This window comes from Leptopilina boulardi, unplaced genomic scaffold, assembly GCF_019393585.1.
Source record: "Leptopilina boulardi isolate dan_hultmark-lab unplaced genomic scaffold, ZJU_Lbou_2.1 LbouV2_48, whole genome shotgun sequence".
Classification (NCBI taxonomy): Eukaryota; Metazoa; Arthropoda; class Insecta; order Hymenoptera; family Figitidae; genus Leptopilina; species Leptopilina boulardi.
This window is the reverse complement of record NW_026137992.1, coordinates 509,165-522,554: the sequence shown is the minus strand read 5'-3', so window position 1 is coordinate 522,554 and position 13,390 is coordinate 509,165. Positions and strand designations below refer to the sequence as shown.

Genomic DNA, 13,390 nt, shown 5'->3' with positions numbered 1-13,390 from the left:
AATTCTAAAAAAAAATTTTTTTCCTCGTTATAATGAAATAAATTTGAAATTCAGCGTTATCAAATGCCTTTTGCATATTTAAATAAGCTAATTCCACTTTGAAGTTATACTCCGAGAGACTAAGCAATGTCGATAGCCAGCTGGAAATCTTGTGGTTACCCCTTAAAGTAGAGCCCAAAGGCGTTGCACAACCCTCGAACTCAACCCTTACCAACATCACGGAAACCAACTGACCAAACTCCACGCCTTACCTACCCCACATCCGCTTCCTTCTCTTGCAAGAGCTTTCAAATTAAAGTATAATTTCGTCCGAAAGCACACGTACTTGCCTGGTTACACACGTAGAAATTCCCTTAGACTTGGCAAAGTAAAACGACTCCTTTATATAACAAGCGCACCAAAAGAAAAAAATAAATGTAACACACATTTTTGAATTATTTAATTTTTTTTCTTTTTATTCTTTTTATTTAAAGAAAAATATGACAATCTTTATACATAATGTGTATTAGAACTAAAAATAAATATTTTATAATTTTCAATTTTATTTAGGCTTTGACTTTAAACTTTATTTTGAAAAATACGGTAAAATATTTGTTTTTTTAATCTTAGTCCTCCTGTAAGGAAACAATATAATAAAATTTTCGAGGGTGTTTGAGAAATTTTATATACACCACACGGGAAGAAATGTTTTCATGTTATCTGTAATAAAATGACTTTTATCTGCTACTGTCATTCGTTTATAGTTCAACTGGCTATGTGCATTTTTTAGCAACACTATATATATATATATGTATATATGATAGAAAGAGGAAAAATTTCTTTCAGTTTATTCTTTATATTTTTCCCTAACCCTCAACTACCTGAGCGGAAATTTTGCCAGGGCCCAGATCGGGGCCGGATCAGGCTGCCCTATTAGGGAATAGGCGCGCCTAATGTGGTCCTGATTAGGAAATTCACATTTTCTGGTCACCCTGATTTGACCCGGTGTGGCGTTTCATTACCTATTAGGGCCCTGGTAGGGCAATTTCTACACGGATAGGTTTGATAAAATAGTAATTTTTTCCAACTTCTTGTTATTTATAAAAAAGAATATAATTATAAATAATTTATAATAGCCCAATCAAAAATTTACTATTGGCGCAGTACTGGCGCAGTACTGACAAGTAATGGCGCAGTACTGGCACCCAGTATTGGCGCCAGAGTTGGCGTAACTTTGGGATGATAATATTTTACCAGTATTGGCTGCCAGAGTTGGAACCAGTATTGGTAACCACTACTGGTTCAGTACTGGCTGAGTACTGGCAGTTTTGTAATTTCTTGTATACGAAAAGAAAGCTTTAACTGTAACAGAGATAAGTTTCACTGCAATAGTGAAATCTCTGCTCCAGGTAATACTTTTTTGGTATACTTAGGAAAAAGTGTCTTAAATTTTTAGTAACCCAACACAAATTAAATATTAATTAAATTAGTCAACTAATTAATATTTTATTATATAAAATCGAAAACACCAAGAATTTTTATTCTTTATTATAATATATATTGCAAATTATTATTTTAAAAAATCAAAAAATAAATATAAAAATATGTTTATTATAAAACCAAAGTTCTGAGAAAGAAAGAATACGAAACTTTTTTGTAGGTTTATAAATTTTCGGGTAAAAATTTTTAAATTTTAGTTTTTTTTCAAAAGCATAATTTCATTTCATTTTTCATTTCATTTATTAACGGGACATGCCCTTTCGTACAAAAGTACTCCTAAATTCTAATAGTTACGTAAGTAATATCTATTTTTAATCACATATACATATATCTTGCAAAATGTTTTAGGCTTGGTCTCAGGAAACTTTTTGTTTAAATAATTTTACCCACAGAAAAGCAAAATAAAATACATTTTTTAATTTTGAAAAATAAAATCAAGGTGAAAAAATTTTTATAAACAAAATATTTGAACAAAAAGATTCATCAGGTTCACTCTAGAATTTTTTGTAAACTAGTATTAATCAAAAAGAAAATCTATTTGAGCCAGTACTACAATGAAAATACCAGTACTGGTTCAATACAGACTGCCCAGTCTCGGCAGTCAATACTGAACCAGTACTGCGCCAATATCGAACTCTGGTATAATACTGAAATTTTTGGTTGGGAGATTTTTAATAAATTGTCTAATTTATTTATTATTTTTTATATAATTATAAAAGAAAGAACAGAAGCAAAAGCAAGATCACAATTTCTTTTTTTCGTAAATTTTGAAAAGAACAATAGCGAATTTGTGTCATGAGGGAAATTTCCACGATGCAAAAGTTGCATACATTAAAAAGTTTTTTGCAGTGAGCGAGAGAATTCGTCGAGGGGCGGTGAGTGTCATGAACAAGGAGTTGAGGTGGGGTTAATAATATTCGAGACAGAGAGAAAGAGAGAGAGAGAGAGAGAGAGTAAGTGATGCATACGAATAGTCTGTACACGTTAATATGGCTCGATGCGTTTTGGCATGCGACAAGGATGTGCAAAATAATATAATTTTCGTTTAATTAAAATTGTAATAACAGTTTGGACTGCATTCCGCCGCGAGGCGCAGCAAAAAGGGGTGAACGACATTAAAATGTACGAGACGCGAGAGCTACTCTCCGAGAAACGAGAGAGAGAGAAAGCCGAGCTAGATAACGAGCCGGCCATTTAGAAAATATGACGACCACCATAGAAGAATCTACATCCTTCATAATCTGATAATACGTAATTTTTAAATCACGTTAATGAAGCAATCGCGCAACTCGTTTCGCAGAACAATATATTTGCTTTGCAAAAAAAAAAAAGTTTTACTCAAACAGAATAATTAATATTTGTAGGAAATTTTTTTTTCTCTATAAAATATGCTTTTTTAACACAAAAAATTATTTTTCGCCTTGGGTAAAATATATGCAAAATCTATTTTTTGCCTTAAAATATAATTTAATTGTTATATAAAATTTTGACAAACGTTTTAATATCAACTAATAAAATAGGAGAAATATTACCTTTTCTCAACGCAGTTATACAGTAACAAGCAATTTTTTTTTTTTTTTTTTTAGTCTCTATGGAAGACTTCATGTATGGAAGTTCATAGCGAAACATGAACGGAAGGAAGACTGAGGGAATAGAAATAAACGTGGCGATGATGTTCCGAGTTTGAAACAATTAACATAACAAAGCGAGGAGGGCGAGTAACGGAAGATACGGCCAGCAGAACCCGCCACAAGTGAAATAGAGAGAAAGGCAAAGATATAAAGGAAGAGGATGAGTGTGTCGAGTGTGTGTGTGTGTGTGTCTGTATATATAGAGTACTGCCGCGCGTTTCTCTTGAGATTTTGGCACCGTTTCCATCGTTGTCGAGGCGGCCTATTCCCCACTTGTGGTATTCGAAAACATTTCCCCAACCAACATATAATCGTATCCGACACCCAGTTTCGACAAAAAAAAAAGAAAGAAAGAAAAGAAAAACAAAAAACGTGCAAACTGAAAGAAACGAGTGTGCAAAAGAGCAGTATATATTTCTATTTCTCCTTTTCAAAAAAAATATTGACTCTTCTTCAAATAAAATGATTCACTAACTTATGAATATATACTTTTTTCAATATCTGGACCATTAGCAATTTATGTAACTAAATTAAATTAATATTCCACTTTCCAAAAAAAAAATTTTATTTCATTTTACTTACATTATATATATATATAAGTAAACATTTGAAAATACGATGTCGAATTCACATACATATACAAAATTCCACATGACTCAGCTTATTTGATTAAGACGCATTGAAGGCGCCATGCATATAATCGAGTAAAATGCTTTTGATGTGTTCGCGAACTCATAGTCCTGTCTGCAAGAGTGAAAATGCCGTCCTTAAACTACGTCTGCCGCGTGTGATATCACCATAAAGCTTTTCCTAACGGCAAATAAAACTCGTCTCTCTACTCATACTATGCGATATCTCGTCAACGACCTATGTCATATTCAATGAAAAAGTCGGGAAACGGTGTCATGTGACGTAAAATGGAAAATGTTACAGAGAAACTCGCATGTGTGTAAAATTATTGCACACAATCTCATAAAATACACACTCCATCTTATAGATGTATGTACTATATATATATAACTAAAAAAGTATTTTAATATAAACTTTCTGATTCTCTCATATTCAATTTGAATATTACGAGGAAAATTGTAATGTTAAATTTTTTAACATTTTTGAAAAGGAGAAAATCACTACCAAAGTTGTAGTATGCGTTTTGTTTCATTTGACATATATGAAACTTTTTTTGTGATCATTTTACGAACACTTTGCTTCTCTTTTCTTTGACTCGTTTGTGACTCAGTAGTAATAGAAAGTTTCATTCAGACAAAATGTTTTATTCTTGTCATCTTATTATTGTCAGTAGTAAAAATGAAGGTCAGAATATTGAATTATATTGAAATAAGTAGTACAAGTCAAGTTTTAGTCAATCTTTTGTTATTTATGTTCTCAGTAGTAAAAGCCAATTTGGTCAGACAGATTGGTTAGTAAGAAAAGGAGGCTTAAATTATAGTAATCAGTGGAATAGTTCATATTGAGTCAGAGAGAACTAAAAATTTGCGAGGAATTGAAATCAGTAGTAAAAACTAGTTTCAGTCAGACGTAAAAATTTTCAAGTATTTTTTTATAACACTGAAAATGTTAGTAAAAAATTAGTTCAAATTCAAAAATAGTTTAAAATTTTTGGAATAGTAAAATCAGTAGTAAAGGTCAATTACAGTCAGACATATGTTATATTGAAATTAGTAATTATTATATTTAGTTAGAAACAGAAATTAAAATTCCTGTAAATCTAAAAGTAGTAATAGGTAAATTAAATTTTTAATTTTTATTATATCAATAGCAGTAGTAAATGTCATTTTTAGTCAGACATAGAGTTGATATTTCGTGTAACACTACTAAGTAGTAAAATTCAAATTAAGTCAGACTAAAATTCCTCCAAGTAACACTAAAATCAGTAGTAAAAATCCTTTTCAGTCAGACATGAGGTTTTAATTTAATTTTTTTTTTGTCAAAACCGTACAAGATCTTCTTATTATAAAATTCTTTGTTTTATTTAAAAAAAAAAGGAGAAAAATATTTGTAGAAAGTATAAAAAAAAGTCTCAGCATATTTTTTAAAAATTCTTAAATATTTCATATAATTTTTTTTTTGTGCAAATCCGATACAGAGAAGTCTTAAACTGTTATCAGAAATTTTCAGCTAATTCTTGCTCTAATCATTTTCTTGATACATTACTAACAAAACCGCAAAATTTTGTAGTAAAACTTTGTTAAGATTAGAGAATGTATAACACGATAAACTTTGTTTTAAAGTCAAACTTTAACCAAATTGCATATAATATTCAGAGAGTTATATTACTCATACAAAAATGTACTGAGAGTCAAAAGAAGTTTTTAAATTAAACTTTTTTTTTCTACATTAAACCCTTTTATACAGATAAAATTATAGTTACTTTGTAAAAAGACATTTTTCGTTGTCTTATGATAAATAATTTCAAAAAAAATATTCACATTTCAAAAGAAAGTAAAAATTTTTAATAGGACAATTGAGAATATCCCAGGTGAAAAAATTAACGTTACAAACGTTACTAATGTTACTAACATTACTAATGTTACTAACGTTAGTACCTATAAAAAAATTAAGAGTTTCTAAAATATATTTTTACAGAAACTTTGACACTACTTTTCCATTACCACTTTCACTTCCACTTAAACTTTTTATAATTTTCATTCCCATTTCCACTTGTACTTTTTCTAATTCTCATTCGCACTTCCATTCTCACTTCTACTCTTTCTAATTCTCATTCCCACTTCACCTCCACTTCCACTTGTTCCAATTTTCATTCCCATTTTCACTTCCACTTTTTTATATTCATTGCCACTTCCACTTTTTCTAATTTTCATTCCCATTCCTATTTTCACTTCCAGTTTTTTATATTCATTGCCACTACTACTTTTTCTAATTCTCATTCCCATTTTTACATTTCACATTCACATTTCACTTTCACTTTCCCACAATGGAAGTGCGAATGAGAATTAGAAAATGTGGAAGTGGAAGTGGTAATGTAAATAAATAAGTGAAGTGAAAATGGGTATGAAAATTATAAAAAGTGGAAGTGAAAATGGGAATGAGAATTAGAAAAAGTGAAAGTGGAAACGGTAATGAAAATAAAAAAGTGGAAGTGATAATAGAAATGAAAATTATAAAAAGTGCGGGTAAGAACATTAAATACTTCCTGGTGGTCGATTTTCGACAAGTTTCTGCAAAAATACAATTTAGAAACAGTTTCGTAATATTTTATAGGTACTAACGTTAGTAACATTAGTAACGTTAGTAATATTAGTAACGTTAGTAATGTTAATTTTTCTACCTGGGTAAAAAAAAATGCTTTTTTCACTAAAAATAATAAATAAATAAATAAACCCACTAGGTATGCACATATTTTGAAAACGTGACTGTGAAGTTGTGCGAATGTACACACTTTGTAAATGTGTACACAGAGAGGGATTCGCGGACGTTAAATCACTAACAGAGCATAAACGCCAGAATTCGACCATATCGTTCTCGTCCATTAGCATCTCGTTGGGAGGCTCGTCGCGCATAGAATCGTACTGCCACATCCTGCCGTTTTCCCGTGGAAGTATAAAATGTCAATACGTTTACCGGCATAGTATTGTTGAACTTGATCTATATGTATAAGAACGAAAGAAAAGAGTGCGACACTGTCTACCTTTTTTTTCCCCCCTCAAAAGTAATAGTACAAAAAAATGCAAAGATGAAGCGAGATTTACTTTTTAAACTTGACTTCGAATTACACTAAATTTTCAAAGTGTACACAAAATATATTTCACCTACGGCTCTGAATAATACCATTAGATTTTAAAATCATACCTCTCTCTCTCCTGCATTGCTAAAATTTGCTTCTGACAATTTAATTATAATTTTCCACTTTACCATATATATAATTAATCCAATATTCAATTAATTTCAAATTTGTTAAGGAATAATATTTTAATAATTCCATTAATTTTGTTTGATTAGGTAATAAAAATTATTTTTTATTTTATCAAATATTTAATGTTGAAAGTTTAAAGTGGAGAATATATATATATATATATAGTATAATCAGTAAATCATAAAGAGAATTTCCAAACAAATGAGAGAAATGAATAATAAGAAATGTCTTGTGAGTGTAGCTTTAAAATTCACGTTGCCAAATAGAAAATTGGGGCTGCGTTTTTAATTTTCTCTGTAGTTTTGGCCACGACTCAAAGGTAAAAAGGAGAGAGAAAGAAATAGAGGTTTCGTTTTAGTTTTTCACTATTCGCAGCGCGATAAAGCAGAAGAATAATGCATATTCTTATTATGTGTGTACTATTGCCAATTTTATTACTATTCCTTCGCACGATTAAGTTCTTACTACCAGTCATCAGTTATGAATCTTCAAAATTCTTATATCGGGGAAAAAAAAATCTCTCTATTTATACAACTCATTTTTAATTCTTCTTCAAAATATGAGCAAACCTAACCTAATAAAATAATTATTTTAATATAAATATACAATAAATTGGTTTTAGTTTATTGCTCAGGTTTATTTTGCAGGCTAAAAATAAAAAAAAATCGAAGATTAAAAATCTAAAAACAACTTGATTAGACTTATATATACATCAGTTGATTTAATTCGGCAAGAGAAAAAATTTGATTCTGAAACTCATTTTGTTAGAACACTGGTCACAATGTAGAGAGAGGAGTAAAGGGAATAGAGAGAGAGAGAGAGAGACCCGCCGGGGAATGAAACCTGATTTAGGAGTGCGGTCCAGAAATCTCCCGAGGGACCGTCCGGGCTGACCACGGCGCACTCACTTCACTTCCCAATGTCTCTTCGAGTCCGATACCCTCACACCGCCAACTACTATTCCACCTTCTACCTCCATCTTTCCGCTCTTGTCCCACGTCCAATGTCCCATGTCCCCAGACACCAACAAGTGAGACTCTTTACCAACATCTCGTTCGCACTGCACCCGGAATACTAAAAGTCCCCATAATACTGAAACGAAATGTGCTGCGAAAACACAATGTCACCTTCGCTAGACGCTTTTGCACTCCCTCGTGAATGCATCTTCAATTTTTTTCTTTTACTTCTTATTTATTTTTTTCTTTTCTTTAGTCGCTCAACAAATAACTTGATAGCTTTTATCAGTTGCCTCAGCTTTTTCTTTATATTTTATTTTAAAAAAGAAAGAGAGACAAAAAAAAAAGAAGAACTTTTAGTCTTCATGTACTTAATAATTTCATTAAAATTTTATTCTAGTCTTTTTTTAATTTTTGAAAATTTTTTTACTTTATTAATTTAATCTACTTATAAGAATAAAGCAACAAAAGTATCATTAACATTAAAATTAGTAGTATAAACTATTTTCAGTCAGACATATGATTTTAGTTAAAGTATAATTTTGTGACCCAAGGTTTATTAATATTTTTCTTATTTAGTTGTGTGTCAGATTAGTTATATTGTAGTGAGTAGTAAAAATCAGTTTTAGTCAGACATATAATTACAGTCAAACTTAAATTAAATTATTTAAGTCAGATAGAGCATTAAAAAAAATTAATACTAAAATTAGTAGTAAAGGTCAATTTTAGTCAGACAAAGAATTAAATTCTTGTAACAATACAATCAGTAGTATAGGTCAGACAAAGTTTTAAATTTTTGTCAGATGGTGTAAGTAGTTCAAGTCAGTATTAGTCGGACATCGAATTACAGTCAAAGAAAAAACAATTTAATTCTCACTCACTAGGAGTCAGATAAAGTTTAAAATTTTTGGTTAACCCCGAAAACAGTAGTGAAAACTAGTTTTAATCAGATACATTTTTGTAATATTAAAATCAATAGAAGTGAACAGTTTCAATGAAGCCTTGTATAAATTATGGACATATAAAAGTAAGTAGTAAAAATCAATTTAAGTCAGACATAACATTTAAAATAGTTGCTCTCTATTTAAATCTGTAGTAAAGTCAGTTTTAGTAATACACAGATTCACAGTCAAAAATAAATTAATTTCTAACATAATTTGACTTAGAAATAGTTGGGCATTTTTTGCCACTCGAAAATCAGTAGTACAAACAGTTTTAATCAGACAATTAGTTTTATTCTTTTCTACACTGTAAAACGTAAGGTATTAATTTAATACCGACTTTAGGTACTAAATTGTCATTTGGTTTTATTTTGATACCTAAAATCGGTTCTATTTTAGTACTTTCTTTTTACAGTGTATTATACAATTCTTTTTTTCTTAATATCAGTGGTACAAACAGTTTTAGTCAGACAATTAGTTTTAAATTCTTTTTTTCTTGAAATCAGTAGTACAAACAGTTTCAGTCAGACATTTAGTTTTTAATTGTTTTTTGTCTTGAAATCAGTAGTAATGTTTACCTTAATTCAGCCGAAGTGATTACAATTTCTGTAACAGTAGAATTAGTAGTAAAAACTAGTTTCAGTCAGACTTCAATTTTTAAATAAAGAACAGCTTTATAACCGAATTCTAAATAAATTCCTATTCTTCTAATTTAGGTGTCTGTAGAATCAAATTTTTTGTAATATTGTGTTCAGTAGTAAAAATCACTTTTAGTCAGACATCAAATTCTCATAATACTACTAAAGTCAGTAGTACAGGTCAGTTAGAGTCAGACATAAATTTTTAAATTCTTGATATTTAAAAAAATTTAGTTTTAGTCGGACATAAAATTTAAAAATAATTGCAAAAATAAAATCAGTAGTAAAAATATTTTTAGTCAGACATTAGATTTTCTCAAAAAACGAAGTTAGAAAAATAAAATTTAGAAAACAATTTTTGAACCAAAAAAAAAAAACAAATATCTCAATTGGAATGATAAAGTCAAGTTTTGGCTCTAAGAAGAAATAGTAAAGGGAAGATATTAATCTCTGATTCAAAAGATAAAATGCAATAAAGCCCTCAATGACGAAATCATGGGTGAAATCGAGACGTTAGGAAAGAAGAATCGTTTCAGAACGAATCGAGGCGTCATCCCAGCGTCCAACTCACCGCAATGTAATAAGATTAGATTCAGTATAGAGGTGGGATGAAAAGAAGCTGAGAAAAGGATCGCATATATTGCAAGAAAGAATGAAGAAAAGAGAAAGGCGTATCATCCTGGCACAGGCTGGCTCCTACGTGCTTGCCCGTCGGGGCATTCCATGGCCGTTGTCTGGCTTAAGGATTCGGGTCAGGCTGTAACCTGCCTCGATTGCAAATACTGGGGGAAACAGAGCTCGCTGCCAAAACCAAAACTCAAGCCAGCAGCTACATGAGAAGAAAAAGAGAGTGAGAGAGAGAAGGAGAGAGAGGGAGAGATAGAGAGAGATAGACCTCGGCATCGCGAAAACGCGAAAATTTAATCGGCCTCCAAGCTACTTTACCCAGAGCGTTGCCTTCTCGTTTCCTCGCCACTATCCTTCTTTATCCTCACTGGCATCTCCTTGGAAATCCTCCCAAAAACTCCTAGCTCTCGAGGTCGTTGGGACGAAACGAGATGAGTCACCGCTTGGATAGACAGACGTTTCGCATGGAACGAGATTACCGAAGAGCCGGTGCTATTTGCTCCCGCACCCGTCGGTGTAAGGGGGTCTTAACCCTGCGCGCATAGGATTTCTCTCTCTCTCTCTCTTTTCCTATCTCATTTCTTCACTCCTTTCCTATTTATGTATTCTTTCTTGAATGTACTTAATGTTCCGCTTTTGGCCAATGAAAGCTTTTTCCCTTTTTCTTCAAGAAAAGTCCTTCTTTTAAAGGCTTTTCAATTATAGATTACTCTACTGAACTAATTAACAAGTTTCTACCTCTTTTCTAAATTATTTACTCCTCTAAATGCGCACACTATGAAATATACATATATATCTTGTACGACACGTGATATTCTTTATTTATTTATCAATGTTCTTAATTAAATCCTTTTTTAAAAGATAAACAAACATTTTTGATTTCTTTAAATAGAAATTGATTAAAAATTGAAATAAATTCAAAATGTCATATTTCGATCAGAGATCTGTTTCTTTCAAAAAGAATAAAGACCTGCAACTTTAGCATCTCTTTCAAACTCAAAAAAGGTTCAGTCGGAGGTAGATTTCTCAGTGTGTATAAGTGAAGTCTGAAACTTTGGTTTAGGCATTGTTTCCGTCAGTGAAACGCCCGCGAATTGCGAAGTTTGTGCTTCTAAAGTAAATTGCAAAAGTACCACTACCACTAGTATGAACGTGCGCTCTTCGTGCAGAATACGAAGTTATTACATTCTGTAGCGGCGTGATGTAATTGTCAATTATGCAAAATGTCCTACCTGTCTCATAAATTTATTTTGTAGAATGTAATTGTTTCTTGTGTTTGCTTTCATCTTGATTATATATTTAGTTTCTAGAAAAAAATTCTTAAAAGAAAAAAAGACAATTTTATTATAAATCGAAACAATGTTATTTTTCTATTTATTAAAAATTAAATTTATTTTCAAAAAATTTAAAAACATTATTGCACAAACCTGCCAAGATTCTTAACAGCCACAATATATTTTTAACGACGATAATATTTCTAAGTACCTATCAACGTGCTTATCACACCCTCTTTAACGATCAACGATATTGCACATTTCAAGGTTCCTCTCCGGAAATTTTCAATAACCGAAAGTTTACACAAATTATTCAACTATGAATTATTATCATCATTTTTTTGGATTTTATAAAAAAGAAAATAGTTTAAAAATTAATTTAATAAATTTTCTTTACAGAAAACTAAAAAACTAACTTTTATTAAAAGAGAATCTTTTAAAAATTAATTTTATTTCTATAAAATTTTTGGAAATTTTTTTTTTTTTTCTATCAATACCTGGCTGATAAAGATACAAATCCGCTGCGCGCGGCCACACGATCGCCGAGCGCTCCACGCTGTCTGCTTGATTCCGCGTGTTTGCGGATCCGTTGAATCCACGAAGAACTTTTCAATCCTTGAAATTAAACACACGTATTTAACAAATTATCGAGATTCGAAAACTTATCTCACGCGTTTTCACCGGCCTTGCTCTTTCACTGTCATGCTTTCTCTCTTTGTAAAAAAAAAAAAATCAAATCACTTCTTCCTCACAAATTGAATTAATCACAAAATCAACACAATTCATTGAAAATCAATAAATTTCTTTCACTCAATCTGACAAGATACAAAAAAAAAATTTTCTCTAAACACTGAATCAAAATTTTCCACAACAAGTGATGAATTTTAACACCACAGTAATCTCAATTGAACAATCCAACACTAACATGTGCGAATTCTCGGTCGCCTCTCGACAAGAAGGTCGAACTTTCTCAATTGCTCCAGCAAGCCCCTTGAGAGGCTGAGAGCTTCATGTATCATGCGGCAAGCATTCGGAGGCGGTCGAGAACACGAGGAATGTTACCTCGTATGAAGATGCATCTCACGTTCACTCGAAGATGCTGATCTTTGCCGGTATACCCTCCCCTTCAAGGACACCGACCTCGAAAAAAACCCTTTCTTTTTTTTTTTGTTCGATGACAACAATTCGCGCACTCGTCGTTACCCTTTGAATTTTTCGAGGTCACTCTCAAATAATCCTCTATTAACCGCGTGACTCGTCTTAATCAAGAATTGACTCAGATTATTAAAAAAAGAAAAAATTTTTTTTTCACAAAATCGGACCCGCCAATTTTCTTGAGTTCTGCTTTTTAGAAGACAAGACACTTTTTTTTCTTGGCTAATTATATTGCGGGAAGGAAAAAAAAATGATCGTCGAACTTTTATTCACTCGCAAAAACAATGCCTGTCCTCTTATATGCTAAAAACGTAGAGATGGTGTACACTGCGGTCGCTCTCCGCACACTGAGGATATCTGACGTCACGAGCCCACCACGCGGAGGAGGTCTCGCGAGCATAGACTCGCGCCGGCGCCCTCCATAACCACCCTTATATTCCACCGATCCGCGTAGTATATGCGTACCCCTCACATTCTATAGCTGTCAGAGTCACTTGTAATCTGCCAGGAAACCGACCACTCAGACAATTTTTTTTTTTTTTTTTTTTTTAGATAAAAATGTGTTATTTTAAAGGAAATTAAAAATTTTTAAAAGTAATTTTTTTGTTTGTACAAGTGGAGTGATTGAAAAAAATTTTTTCGGAGAATTTTCAATCTTCTTCTTCTTAAGTTGAATAAGAAATTCAGCATCCGCTTTTTAGTTTCTTATTCATAAAAAGATGTCAATTCCCAATCTGTCTGTTTCTTTTCTAAATGTTGTAACTAGGTGATGCTCATCTCTCAGTTTTATCCGA

At 31.6% G+C, this 13,390-nt stretch overlaps 1 protein-coding gene across 5 annotated transcripts in view; it reads right to left on the bottom strand.

Annotated features, from left to right (window-relative positions):
- The window catches only part of LOC127289609 (CUGBP Elav-like family member 4), a 596,519-nt gene extending 583,569 nt beyond the window's left edge, over positions 1-12,950 (bottom strand). For all 5 annotated transcript variants that reach the window (XM_051317658.1, XM_051317654.1, XM_051317643.1 and 2 more), the window contains exon 1: positions 11,939-12,950. The gene's annotated coding sequence lies outside the window, so the exon portion shown is untranslated. The remainder of the gene's footprint in view (positions 1-11,938) is intronic.
- Between the last annotated feature and the right edge of the window lie 440 nt (positions 12,951-13,390).